Raw genomic sequence first — 14,452 nt, 5'->3', positions numbered from 1 at the left:
GTGGTCATGAAAATTCATTCTTGTATGTTCTTTTAAGAGTTTTATAGTTTTAACTTCAACTTAGGTCTATGATCCATTTTTTATTAAGAACTTCTACTTTTCCTGCAGTAAAACATTTTCCCAGACTCCTTCAGGTTTCAGTAAGATAGGTGTGGATTTTCTTTCAGGCTCTTTCTTTTCTAACACAGCATACCTAGTGGCCATCCCATGCTGGGTAAGAGTCGAGACTGCGGAGACAGACGTGAGAGTTGGCATGTGGACAGGCCGGGATTGGATATCATGCCCGAATCTCTCACATGTCTTTGGACGGGTGGCAGGGAGAACGGTCACACGGGCAACTCGCAGGTGGGAGATGGACTCCAGGACCTTGGCACCAAGCAGAAGAAAGCTTGGTCTCTTGACCAGCATCACAGGTGACAAAGCAAATGAGCCATTGGAGAGAGACCTCGTGGGATGGCGCAGTTAAGTCGTGGCCCCAGGGCAGTTTGCCAGGGAAGCTGTCAGAAAGGCAGACAGTGGTCAGGGTTTTGCTGGGTGCTGCCCTACAGTTATTTGATAAAGCTCCCTCTCCATTCTTGCTTTCAGTGTTTGTTTTGTTTGTTTGTTTTACATCCCGCCCCTCACCCTCCTGCAAAAGGCACAGGAGCTAGCTTGCTTTCTTTCTTTCTTTCTTTCTTTCTTTCTTTCTTTCTTTCTTTCTTTCTTTTCTTTTCTTTTCTTTTCTTTCTTTCTTTAAGATTTTTTATTTATTTATTCGACAGAGATAGAGACAGCCAGCGAGAGAGGGAACACAAACAGGGGGAGTGGGAGAGGAAGAAGCAGGCTCATAGCGGAGGAGCCTGACGTGGGGCTCGATCCCATAACGCCGGGATCACGCCCTGAGCTGAAGGCAGACGCTTAAGGACTGCACTACCTAGGCGCCCCGCAAAGGAGCTTTCTTAAACACACTTTTGGTCTCCCTCCCAAGTCCCCCAAGGATCAGCTATAACTTTTGGGGTAGTGAGGGGGCGAGGTGAGATGCTAGGCTTATTTTTACCGAAAACCAAGACCAGTGGCACAGGATAGAAGTCATGAGACACAATGACCTCATAGGACGTTGCCTCCTGAGGCCTGAAACATAAAAGCAAGTTGAGTGGTAGCCTGTGGAGAGGAACTTCAGTACTTCGTAACCTGAGCTCCAGGCCAGGTCTCAAAACACTTCGGGCACACTGCGGACAGAGCTGAGCCCTCCGGCAAGCTGGGCGATAGTGGAGCGCGTCGGTTGGTCTTAGGTGCTGCTCTCGGTGTTTGTGCACGCGCATGCCGATCATGATCTGCGGACCCGAGGACACACCGTGTGCACACACTCCCCGGGGAAGCTCTGGCTCACACGTCCACCACTTGAGTTTAAAATCTTGGGGGAAAGTACTGAAAACCCAATGGGGTCATTTCTCCTGCCTGAAAAGAAGAGAGCCGGTATTTAAAATTCTGCATTTGTGTACCAAATCCAGCGTGGGGTACCAGTTCTCATCACAAAACGACATATATCCAAGGCTTACCTTTAGACAGCAGGTTCTCCTTGGGGTAATTGAAATGAACTTTTCAGAATTCTCTTATTAAATATGGACGTGCACCTATACGTCCCCTCTCCCAGGGTACAGACCGAGGCTGTAGAATATATAGTAGATGATTTTTAGCAAATGTGGCTCTTTGGTTTCTTCCTCCTAAACCCGAAAGGACTGACATAAGTTCATTACTGCCACAGTAGATAGAGCTGTATTGCTGGAGGCCTCTCTTGTTTGCACCGAGAAAGTCTTCCCAGAGCACTTATGTAAACATTTCTCCGGGTATTTATATCCCAGGAGAACAGGAAACCATATCATTCTGGATTGGAATCCAAGACACTCAAACCTGCAGTTAATTTTCAGAGCCAATTTTTTCGTATGGCTTCCCTGGGATTATGCTAATCATCCAATTCAGAGTCACTTCAACACGCATTTTGGAGAGCCTGCTGTGGGCTGGGCTGTGGGGATACTTGATAAGATGTGGTTCCAGCCTTCAAGAATGGTGTAGCGAGGGGAGAGTCTGGACAATATCCAGAGATGCGTGTTGTGTTGGGACTCAGTGAATCTAAACATCCTTCCCCAGGTTGTCTCATGACTCTGAAAGCCAGCTCTGTTCTCCATCAACGAACACTCTCGTCTGCCTTTTCTCTTTGCGGAGCCTGAGGGGTAGCTCTTTGCAGCCTTCGTCACAGGGTTGGGTGGTCCTCTGGTCGTTTTAATGACCAACATTAAGAATTCCCCAAAATATGAGTTTACTCATTTTTAATGTTTATATTTTCTCAAATTGGGTCCCTCCCCGCCGCCCCCGTGAGTGCTGGTTTTCTAAACAACAGCAACAACCACAAAATCCCCCCACGACAGGCAGAGGCGGGCTGTGGAGATGCTGGCAGCGTCCCCTGAGAGTTGTGTGAAACCTTCCCCAGCGAAGGACGGACCTGCTTCCTTACCTCAGGCTACGCGTCACACACCAGCACCTTCCTCGGAGTCCTCATTTCCCACTTTATTTGGGTGCAACTAAAGCCAGCTGAGCAGCCTTAGTAAGTTATGCCCTGGGGTAAAGCAGCCTCACTGTGTCCATGAGGAAAGGGAATTTCAGTAACTAGTGTTGAGAGTTGTTTGTAGAGAATAACCCTGACGGGCGGTGGGAGGTCCCAAGGTCAGGGGTCAGAATTCCTAGAGGCTCTCGTTCCACTTTCTACTCTGAGAGCCGTGTGGTGAGGAAGTTACCTCCAGCTGGGTCCTCCGTAGAGGCAGGAGTCTTCATACCTGTCCTGCTTACCGATTAGGCAAGAATCAAATGCGATAGTTGAAGTGTCTATGAAATTAAAGTGACATCATTGTCGTCATCACCACCAGGGCAAGTGTCATAATATTGGACAAAAGGTCCAGTAGTTTTCTAACAATTTAATTGTCCAAAATAAAAGATAATAAGAACTTTGAACAACTAGTGGGGTTTTTTGTTTTTTGTTTTGTTTTGGTTTTGTCTTTGTTTTTTAAGAGAGAGAGAGGGGCAGAGGGAGAGAGAGAATCTTAAGCAGACTCCACGCCCAGTGTGGAGTCTGATGTGGGGCTCAGTCTCACGACCCTGAGATCATGAACTGAGCCGAAATCAAGACTTGGTTGCTGAGCCGACTGAGCCACCCAGGCTCCTGGATAACTGGTGGTTTGGCTAATGAAGCAGAGTGGTTCTCTGGTCGCTTGCTTTGGACCAGCCCAAGAGACAGTGAAAGGGATGATACGGGTTCCTGTTTTGGCCAAATGCTCAGTGCGTCCACTTGTGTTTTAGGGCAATGTGGGTTGGAAGGCTCTTGACATTTCAGTTTTGTGAGGGCATGAGTAGGCATGGTAGGGCGCAATGAGATGGTGACTCAGTTTTCATGGCTTATGACAGAACGTCGAACAGTTACTAGAGCATTTATTAGTCACATGATAGGGTCAGTTGGTTAAGGGCCTTGAAGGACCAGCAAAGGATGTGGGATTAATTCATGTTCTTGGGCTCAAGACTGAGCTGACAAAAACTGTGGTTGAGAATTACCTTTCTGATCTTGGAGAAATTCAAGTTTGAATGTGCGAGAATCTGCTTGAAGAGCGACATGGGAAACAAGGGGCAGATTGAAGACCCTGTAGGACATAGGCATGGCTTGTGAGCTGGTGAGATGGGGGTGCGGGGAGGTGAGGCTGTTGTAGGAACAAGCAAAACCCACCCCTCTCTCTCTTACAGCCTCCATTTGCTCCAGGATTATGTTTTCATATTGTCGTATTTGGGTTGGATTTAATAGCTCAGTTTAGGGAAGACATTTAAATTTCCCTTTATGCTCTGCAAACTACTAACAAGGTAAGTTTTGAGAAACTAGCTCCCAAGTAGATTCCACTTGCACAAACGTTTAAACTTTAAAATCGTGAATCGTTGTGCATTGCTGGTAGGAATGTCAAATGGGGCAACTGATATAGAAAATGGTGTGGTGGTCCCTTGGGAATTAAACAGAGAATTACCATACAACCCAGCGATTCCTCTTCTGGGTGTATAGTGAAAAGGATTGGAAGCAGGTACTCAAACATGTATTTGCACACCCGTGATCCATAGTGGTATTAATCACAGTAGCCAAAAAATGGAAGCAACCCAGTCATCCACTAATGGATGAATGGATAAACAAATGATGTATATATTCGTATATATATATACGTATATACGTGAATGACATTTTAACACACACGTATAAAATTCAGCCTTAAAAAAGAAAGATCATTCTGAAATGCTACAACATGGATGAACCTTGAGGACATTTTGCCAAGTGAAGTAAGCCAGTCACAAAAGGCAGATATTCTGTGATTCCACTTACATGATGAGTCCGGACTTGTCAGACTTGGGGAGACAGGCTGCAGAATGGTGGTTGCCAGGGTCTGGGTGGAAAGAACTGGGCAGCTAGTGTTTAACGGTACAGGGTTCCAGTTTGGGAAGAAGAAGGAGTTCTGGAGATGGATGGGAGCGAGCACAACAGTGTGAATTACCACCGAACTGTGCACTTACAAATGGCTAATATGGTAAATCGTATGTACTCCACGGGGAAGAAGTGGTGAACTGTTCTCTTGCATTGGTGATTTAGTTTTTTCTTTGAAATCCTGGAAAATATAGATTCTAAAATTCTCTTCTTATGTTTTCCAATTCTGGAAAGTTAACTGTGGTTGTCCTTTTCTTCTTAATGTCGTTTGCTCTAAAAAAAAAAAAAAAAGCAATGATGTTTCCTAGGCCAAGCACACCCCGTTAACACGTTCATTAACACAGTGCAAAGTGTAATTTAAAGTTTATCTCACTCTGTTGTATTGTTATGCCACAAAGAGGCAATGTTTGCATCAGGTTTTATGCCAACAATTGGAAGAGTGTGTTTGGGGGTGCACTCAGGACTCTGTGGGCCTTGGGCTGTGCAAGTGTTTGGGTTCTAGATGGCCACTGAGAGTTTTCTTTCTGAAGGAGACCCTAAATTCAAGGTAAACCTCATCCCTCCCGTGCGGTGCTCCAGAAGTTAGAACTTTGTGTCTTCTCTTTGTGGCCAGGAAGAGGGTCATCCTCTCTGGAGTTGTAAGAATGTTAACAGAACTTGAAAGCCGCTCAGAGAATAGTCCATAGAAGAGTTCTGAGCAAGGTGCCCAGATCACCAGGACCCACTTGTCCAGACCCTTCCTCTGTCTGTGCCAACTGTTATCAGAACCAAGCCACGTGGTTGGTAGCCTTTCTGTCTGAGACTGTCTTCTGGGTCTTTGGCCTGGAATTACGTGGCATGCGGTCTGGACTCTAGATTGGAAGTTGTTGGGTGTGGCCTCACAGCTACCCACGTTGGAAACAGTCTCATTTCCCCAAGAGCAGCTTCTGCTGATTTTGAACACACCAGTTCCAAATTCTCGTGCCAGCGTCCATTTTCCTTTTCCCCCCATAAGATGCCTGAAATGATTCTCTTACATTTCTAACGGATGTCACTCAAACTTCCGTGGCACCTTTGTCAAGTGTTCTTTGATTTGAAGAAAGTGGCCATTTTCCCTTAGTGTCTCCCTATGACAGAGGCATACCAAATATGTGTAAATATCAACATCTGTTTTCTTGTGATCTTAGCTTTTCCCGTGATAAGGTACCACCAAGATTTGGGAAGACAGTTGAAAAGAAGTTACCTTCTAACATGGACACTAGTAAAATCAGCAGCCTATAGGTGATGTTATCTAGGTGTAGAAAACCTTTAAACGAATCTATTGAAGAAAGAATTGGTCAGGGATGAGTTGATACAGCTAGGATGTGCTCTCTGGAAGATAGGACTGGATCATTACTATGAAGAGAAATTTATAATCAACTCGATTGAATTGATGCGTCATGGCTGACCAAGAAGAGAATCAGGCGGTATTTGTCTGCATGCCGTGGAATCCTCCAAGGGTAAGGGTATTTGACAATTGATTATATGCATTAAATAATCCCTGGAAGTAGAGCAGATATCCAGCTGCTGTGTACCAGGAAAGCCTGCCTGGTTGTTTACGGCCATTGCCTTTCCTGATTTATTGGGCACCTTTTTTGATGGGTTGGGCATCTCTTCTAATTATAATTATTAGGGCCTAGGTCAGAATTTTCTCTCTCTGTGAATTTGCTTCTTGTGGGTACCTCATCCCAGTGGAATCATACAATATTTATCCTTCTGCAAACACTGTTCATTAACTTGACAAAATAACGATGAACTTAATCACTGTAATAATTATTTCAAGATTCCATTAAATTGTGAGCGTTCTTGTTGCCTTGAAGATGTACTTAAAATACTATCGACTAAAATAAATTTTAAATAGCAAAGAGAATTAAATGTAAGAAAAAAATTAAAAATATAGAAAAAAACTGGTGATTAATCAATGGATGGAAAAGATTCTAAGCTGGAAGGTACGAAAGGCTCCACCATGTTCTGTGTCAAATATGTCTCAATGAATGAAAGAGAAAGACACAAGGAGAGATTGGAAGGCATCACAAGAGAATATAGGGACGGGTGAGGTGGTATGCCTTCTGAATCTCAGAAAACAGCCGGACGTTGGGTCAATAAAACCAGTCTGTAGAGGATATGAAAAATTAGAACACAGGGTTACTATACTTCATATATAATTGCTTTGTACACGTTGTTCATGTAAACGGCAAGACCCCAGTAGATAAACGGACTAAGTTTATGTACAGACTTTGCAAAAGGGGAAGCTCAGGTGGCCAAAAAATACAAGGAAAATGGTTCAACCCCTTTAGGACTCAGACACATGCAAATCACAGCACCACCGAGACGCCGGTTTTGATTCACCTTCACAAAGGCTTTTTAAAAATGTGATGTTCTTTCAGATGGCCAAGGGCACGTTGGAAACAGCTGTTTTGGAGAGAGGTTTGATGAGCCTCAAGGTTACTCTTTGCCTTTGACCTGGTAGCTTCACTTCTGAGAATCTCTCTGAAGGGAATAATCATAGCTACAAAGGTCAGTTCGCAAAGATATTTCCGAAAATACCGTTTCTGATTACAAGGAACTTAAAAGAAGCGGCACGCTTAGCATTACAGAAACGGTTAAGTGAATTATGACCAATCTGATCAAATGCTGTGTGGTCACTGAAATGAAATTTATGAAAAGTCTCCAGGGCACAGGGTGAAGGCTCATGGTGTAATTGGTGCTAAGTGAGCAGAAAGCAAGGGTGTGATGCTGCGTGGGGCAGCCTTAGACAATTAGAAACTTCTCAGGAAAAAAAAAAGTGGTTGACCAACTTTTGGCTAAAATATAAATGGAGCAACATGAATGGCAGCTAATCTCATGCAGTTAGCTGTTTTCTGAATTTGTCACAATGGGCACATATTACTTTAAAAATATTTAAAATTTTGGTTCTTTTTGCAAGACCTTGATTTTCATGTACCCATTTTTAGGATTTATCTCTGGGATGAATCATCCTATGGGAACTTACGAGTTTTCAAACTTTATATCCTGCTCTGTGATTAGTTAGCTTTTTAAAATGATATAATCTTGCAGAAGAGAGGGAAGAACTGTGTTTATTTCAGGTGTCTGCACAGCCCGAAGTAACTCCTGCCTTCTGGGGGAGAGGCAGCCAAAGAGAAGTCACCAGTTCGTGGACCATCGGCAGTGAGCTTGACTTCTCGATGCCCCTGTGCTCACCGCGCTCACAGTCACATTGTCTGTTTCAATGTGCTTTGTAAAAGAAGGCGTAGAGGGGCACCTGGGTGGCTCAGTCGGTTAAGTGTCTGCCTTCGGCTCAGGCCAAGACCGCAGAGTCCTGGGATGGAGTCCCACATTGGGCTCCCAGCTTCGCAGGGCATCTGCTTCTCCCTCCCCCTGCCCCCGTCCCTCCATCTGCCTCCCCCCCCCACCCATGCTCTCTCTCAAATAAATCTTTTTTTTTTTTTTTTTAAAGAAAGCTTAGGGGCGCCTGAGTGGCTCATTCGGTTGACGTTAAGTGTACAGCTCTTGGTTTCAGCTCAGGCTGTGATCCTCAGGGTCGTGAAGGCAAGCCCTGCGTTGGGTTCTATGCTGGGCTCAGAGCCCGCTAGAGATTTTCTTTCTCCCTCTCCCTCTGCCCCTACCCCGTGCTCTCTTTCTCTCTCTCTCTGTCAAATCTTTAAAAAAAAAAAAAAAAAAAAAAAAACCTTTAATTTTGAAATAACTTTCTTTCTTTCTTTCTTTCTTTCTTTTTTGCAAAAAAACCCCTCATTTTAGGGATGTAATAAACAGACCTAATTAGGAGCTAGCTCCCATTCTAGGCACGGCCACCTGCTCTAGCACTCAGCATTCACAAGCAATCCTGTTAGCTAGCTGTCACTTTGATTCCAGTTGTGCAGATAAGAACACTGAGACATGAGCCAGTCAAGTAAGTGGAGAGGCCCGTATTCAAACCCAGGTGATCTGACCCCAGAGTCTCTCTGCTGTGCCAAGTGTATCAACAGTTTACGTGTACTTTATGCAGGAATCAGCTCAGGCACAGACAGGCCAAGCCCGGCATCTGACAGAGCATCCGGCAAACCAAGGGCAGACCGAGAGTTGGAGCAGAGCCATGGCTGTGTCCATTGATCAGTCGAGGACCTGAGCTTTGTGCAGCTGGAGTTCCATTAGCACACAGACACCGCTTCTGGCTTTTAAGTGAGCATGTGTGAGTTGTCCGTGGGCTTTTGAGAAGAATACTCAAATAATACTAACGCGGGTGCTGAAGCATTCCACGTAGGATGCTGGGTAACTTGATTTTCGTAGGAAGAGAAATACGGTCGTTTCTTCCACAGAAGTTTGGATTTCCTCTTCTAGCCTCACATAGCTTTGGAGAAGGCCTGATTCCTCATTGTGGCAAGTGTATTTTTAAAATTCATCTCTTGTTTTGGAATTGACTTGAACTTCCATTTTGCATAGATTTCCTGAGGCTGGAGGTAGTTCTGGAAAGGGAGGCCATCTCTGAGCAGAGCTGCCTCAACTCTGGTAAAACAGTAACGCTGAGAACTCAGGAGAGGGGATAGTTTGTGTTTTACTTTTGAAACTGACATTTTAGCCTGGAGTGTTAACAAGGCTTAACCTACTCAGATGGAAAGTGTTGGCCTAGATGCCCGGAGAGCCAGAAAGTAAAGATGCTTCTCATCACGTTTTGGCATTTTCTTGAAGAGCCAAAACCTGTCCGTTGTAGAAATATCAGTAGTTGCCTCACTCTGTGGGGTGTGTGTGTGTGTGTGTGTGTGTGTGTGTGTGTGTGACGGTTGTAGATTTAACAGCTGTTTGACTGTGGTTATATATAGTCGAAACATTATATGGAGGGCTCCAAGGCCTTTAGCCTATGGGGAAAAACTTATAAGGCAGCTACTTGGGATTGCTTGTTTCCATGGGCTCTGCTAGGATTTTGCACAGGAACCAGTGTGACCTGGGGAGATTCCTTTGCAGACAGCCTTTAAAAAGCCACCTTTGCGGGGTCCAGGGGTGGCTCAGTTGGTGAAGCATCCAATTCTTGGTTTAGGCTCAGGTCATGATCTCAGGTTATGAGATGGAGCTCCGTGTTGGGCTCCTCGCGCTGGGTGTGGAGCTTGCTTGAGATTCTCTGCCCCTCCCCCCCAATCTTTAAAAAGCCACCTTTTCATTCCTGTCTCGCTGCATTTGCATATCCTCCGCCTTGGGTTTTGTTTCTCCACCTGCCGCAGGGCAGGTAATCCAGGATCACGTGTCACTTTTACTCATGTGGGCCGTCTCCTCGATTTTGCCCACATTTTCCAGCTGCTTATTTGGCACCCAGTTCAGGGAGTGTTCCTCTTTCTGAGGTGGGAATAGCATTGTTGTTTCGCCCTGCCTCTGTTTCTCCATCATTTAAATAGCAGGTGTGCAGGGCTGGCGAGCGCCTTGGCGGCACCTGCTGGTGAGAGGTGTGCTGGGTGGGCTGCACCCTCTAGGCTGCGTGTTGCTTGCCATCCTTGGGAGAAGTGGGCCGCAGGCGTGAACCTGTGATTTTACTGGGGTTGAGTGTCTGCATTTCCACTCATGTGAAGTCCTTGCCTTTGATCTTCCCGGGCAGGTCTTCTTGGCCCTGTGGGCCCCTCTTGAATGCTGAGGGAAGGAGGCAGGGTTGCACAGGGCACCCCGGGGGAGTGTCGTTGGCTTGTCATGCTCCTGCGTGGGTGGCAAGGCTCTGGAGCCCTTGCCTGGGGCTGAAGTGGTCTGCAGATCCTCAGGCTGTCCTCTGTGGAACGAGGGTCCTTCTGGTGTTCTTCTGTCAGGTGTTAGGACTCTCTGTGATGGCTGTAGATACAACACAGTGGTTAGATGCTGTCCCTAGGGCAAGACTCTGCTTGACAATGCCACTGTTCTCCTGGTCAGGGAGCTTTAAGATATAATGGTCTTTTGTCTCCTCCCCAGCAGCTGCTTTGTGGCCGAATCCTAATCCTTCTGATTCTCACTCTGGATCAGGATGTTAGTGCCTGCCTCTTAGCCTGAACCCCGGCCTCCTGTCTGGTCTCCTGAATTTTCTTTTCCATTCTTAATGGCTCTGAACACAAGGTTCCCTGTGTTTTTTCAAGTACATTTTAAAGGGTGGCTCTTGTATTGTCATGGATCTGCTCAAAAGCCTTCATGAGCTCTGTGCTGAGTGGTGAACTTAATGCAAATTCCTTAGGCCCCCAGGTCTCCTACCCCCATTTCCAGGGCTGGTCCCCTGGATGTGTCCTGTGCTCCAGGCCAGTGCTCCGGAGTCACCTGGAAGACTTGTTAAAACATAGATTTCTGGACCCCACCCCCAGAGTAGGTCTGCATTTCTAACAGGTTCCCAGAGAGGCTTTGTGAATCACAGTTCCAGCCAAACAGACAGTCTGTAGTTTAACGGACCTCAGACCCTTCCTTGAATTTCTTTTTACTGCTTGTTCCTTCACTATGAGTACTCCCCTCGGCCCATTCTACCCATTAAAATCCTACATGTCCATCTGAGTTTTTCCCAATGCCACCCTTGAAGGAAGTGATTGTCGGCCCTCCGAATGGCTCCGAGCACGCCATCCTTCGGCCACAATCCTATTACCTCTTTTATCAGAGCCTACCATGTGCTGTAGTCATTTATATTCGATCTTCTTTTCCCCTCCTGGATGGTAAACTCTTTGAGAGAAACAAAATAGAACTCCTTCGGTGGTTGGTGGATAAACAATTTTTTGAGATAAGAAACCCCACTTCTAGTTGATTCTGTTCTGTTTCAAAGGTTCTGGCAAGTGCTTTGAGACTCTGAAAGGGCAGGGATTATATCTTATTCATATTTGAAGTCTCTGCAGCACTTGACTAATTCCTTGTCCATAGTAGGCCCATAATAAGTATTTGTTGAATGAAAAACAAGCTTAAGTACTTGAGAAACTGCAGGCCCGAGAGAGGAGGAAGCTCTGCCTGGCCTTCTCGCTTCTCCGCCTGTAATCTCATAGAGTGTGGGCCTTCTAGGAGAACATTTATTATTTTTAATGAACTGGTGTGTGGCGTAGTTTAAACCTATTTATCATCCTTCCAACATGTAGCCTTGAATAGTATCCATCGGCCAGGAAGACCCGAGGAGGGTGGGGCCCGCCTCATCCCCAAGTTATTACTTTTCCAGGGGAGAACGCTTTGAAGAGTGAAGGCCGATCTTTTATTTTAGCTCAATAGAATTAAAACAACCTTGTTCTGTAAGACGTACACATAGACGTTGCTTATGGCCAGCGATGGTGGCTGTGTAGCTACTCACTGGGGAGACTGGGGGAGCAGGGACAAGTGAGGGAGGTGTATATGTTTTTGAGGATTTATTTTCAGTACTTGCTTTTAAAAATTTATACACTTAAGGGGCACCTGGGTGGCTCAGTAGGTAAAGCCTTCAGCTCAGGTCGTGATCCCGGGGTCCTGGGATCGAGTCCTGCGTCGGGCTCCCTGCTCAGCGGGGAGCCTGCTTCTCGCTCTGCCCCTCCCCCTGCTCGTGCTCTCTCAAATAAATAAATACAATCTTTAAAAAAATTTATATACTTCATATATGCTCACTGTAAACGACACACACTGTACAGCAATAGATACAGAGTTAAAGTACTCCTGGGTTGGGATCCTTTCTAAATTGAATGTGATATATTGGGAGATTTTGCTGTTTTAATGCCCTGAAAGTAAAGTACATATGTTCACAGTACAGACAGCAATCCGATTCTTCTGATGGCTTCAGAATTATTTGCACTTCTATACAGACCCGAATGTCACAGCTGTGTTTCAGTTCTCCATTTGAGTGTTTCCCAGTGGTTTCCAGCCTCAGCCAGTGTGCTCTCAAGCGACGGTCCTTCATCCAGCTGCTCAGGAGAAAAAGCGAAGCTATGGGATCCTGCCTTGTGGTAGTAAGACAGACCCAGTGCCAGCCATTCGGGAGGTTCGGATCAGGTTAGCAGAGTGAGTGCGGTCTCTGGAGCCAGACAGCTGAGTCCAAATCCCACATCAGGCCCTTACTAAGCTGTGTGCCCGCAGACAAGCTACTTGTGTCTCTGGGCCTCAATTCTCTTCTCTGCAAAATGGGAATGAGAAAAATACCTCAAAATTTACTGTAGGGATTAAAACACATAGTGCATGTTAAATGATTAGAGAGGACCCTAGTATTTGGTAAATGCTCAGTAAATGTTATTGTTTGCAGTTGGGGTGGGGGCCCAGAGGTGAAGGATGCTACAGGAGGGTATGCAAAGGCATCCTAATCTAGACTGGGATGTCAGGGACGCGTAGTGAGCAGTGGGAAGGAGGTCCGTGCGGCAGGGGAGGAGTGGGAAGGGAGGACGCGGGAGCCGAGGCTGGAATCTGGAGCAGAGACAGAGCGCGTGGGGCCAAGGACATCCGGTTCACTTCATCTGCCTTAGAGATGAGGCAGCCAAGGCCCCAAAGGGTGATTGCCTTCTCCAGGTCGCCATGCCAGCCAGAGCAAAGGCGAGACACAGATCCCCTTATTCCTGATGCACTGCCTAGAAAACCCTTTACCCCTCAACTTTTATTACTTTCAATTCCTGTTGGAGGCAAATCTAAATGTGTTTAGACTTGGGCCTGGTAGGGTGGTAGGTCCCCATGCCCAAAGAGGCCAAAGTGTTGGTGTCTATAATGGACTACGGCCATTCCAGCCCCCCACGCACGCACATACACGCTGCCGACTCTCCCTTCCTCTTTCCCGCCTTCGTTCCTTGGCCTGGTAGGGCTCAGAGGGATAAGTTGGGGGGCAGGGGGTAGCTGAAGGGGGGAGAATTCAGGCTGCTCCTTTGTTTCCAGATTTAAATGATTTGATCCATGCATCTCTCATTTATCCAGCCAGCCAGCCAGCGGCTTGTTCGTTCATTCAGTGATGCAGTCACAAATTTTTACTGAAGGGCAGATATAGGTCAAGCATTTGTGTAAGGTATTTTGGATAGTCAACCAACCCGGTTTCTGCCCTCATACGGTTTATAATCTACCAGCAAGAAATCAACAGCAACTTAGCACGTGTCTACACTCGATGTGTGCTTCGGGGTGCGGAGAGGTATGCGGGCCGGTCTTAACCCCCATAAGGGATATACGACCCTGTTGATCCCACCAGGCTGTTCCTTTACTGGCTTATTTATTTTTAATTTCCACGGTAGGGGCGGCGATAGTCCCAAATCCCCTTTCTCTCCTGCATCTCATATCCACAGATGCTCAGGGAGGGTTAGAGCAGCACATGGCGTTCAGCGAGGACCAGAATTTCGTGAACCAGTGTTTTATTTCGCTTCTGGTCTCTTGAGTCTGGTTGATCTTGTCTAGAGCCCTGATAATCTCCTAGACAAAATATTTAAATCTTCCGCAGCTCTGGGGACTTTGAGGAAGGAATATTGTGGCTGAAATCCTAAATATTTTGGAATATAATTAATGCAAGTGTTACACACAGATGCTGCTCGGCTCAGTCTCCATCCCAGGAGAGTGTGTCACTGTCTTTGTGTGTGGAAATGTACATGTATGCTCATAAATTTCTCCAGCCTCCCAACTGTGCGTCCCTCCCCTTCAGGGGCGACCCCCTACTTCCCTCCTTCGGTCCCTGGTTGCCGTCATGGACATTTTTCTCTTTGTTTCCAGAAAAGAATGAAAAATTGTCACTGTAAAATGACTATTACGTGTTCCGGAGGAACTTGACTTCTCGTAGAATCAGAGCTTTCCTCGGAAGGAGTGACTCTCTCATTGTTCCATTTCACACGTGGGCGGGGCTGGTTTTGGGGTAACAGGATTTTCCAAGCATTCTTGAAATCACAGCGTACAGGTATAGGCATAACTCTCGCTGTACCTGGGAGGCCACGGGGTTGCACATTTTTCAAGGAGGGTAAAGGCCTGTTGATGCCTCTTTGTCCTGATTTTTTGGAAAAAGTAACCGGATTCAAAAAAAAAAAATTTATTAGTCCCACACCAGGAACCCAGGATCACCCC

The 14,452-nt window shown here is 46.2% G+C and overlaps 1 protein-coding gene across 1 annotated transcript in view; it reads left to right on the top strand.

The window, feature by feature from the left end:
• KIF26B (kinesin family member 26B) overlaps window positions 1-14,452 on the top strand; it is a 422,711-nt gene that overhangs the window by 25,656 nt on the left and 382,603 nt on the right. The window lies entirely within an intron of this gene.

This window comes from Ursus americanus, chromosome 2 (assembly GCF_024610735.1).
Source record: "Ursus americanus isolate L20-20 chromosome 2, mUrsAme1.1.p, whole genome shotgun sequence".
Taxonomy (NCBI): Eukaryota; Metazoa; Chordata; class Mammalia; order Carnivora; family Ursidae; genus Ursus; species Ursus americanus.
This window is presented reverse-complemented; position numbering and strand designations above follow the sequence as displayed.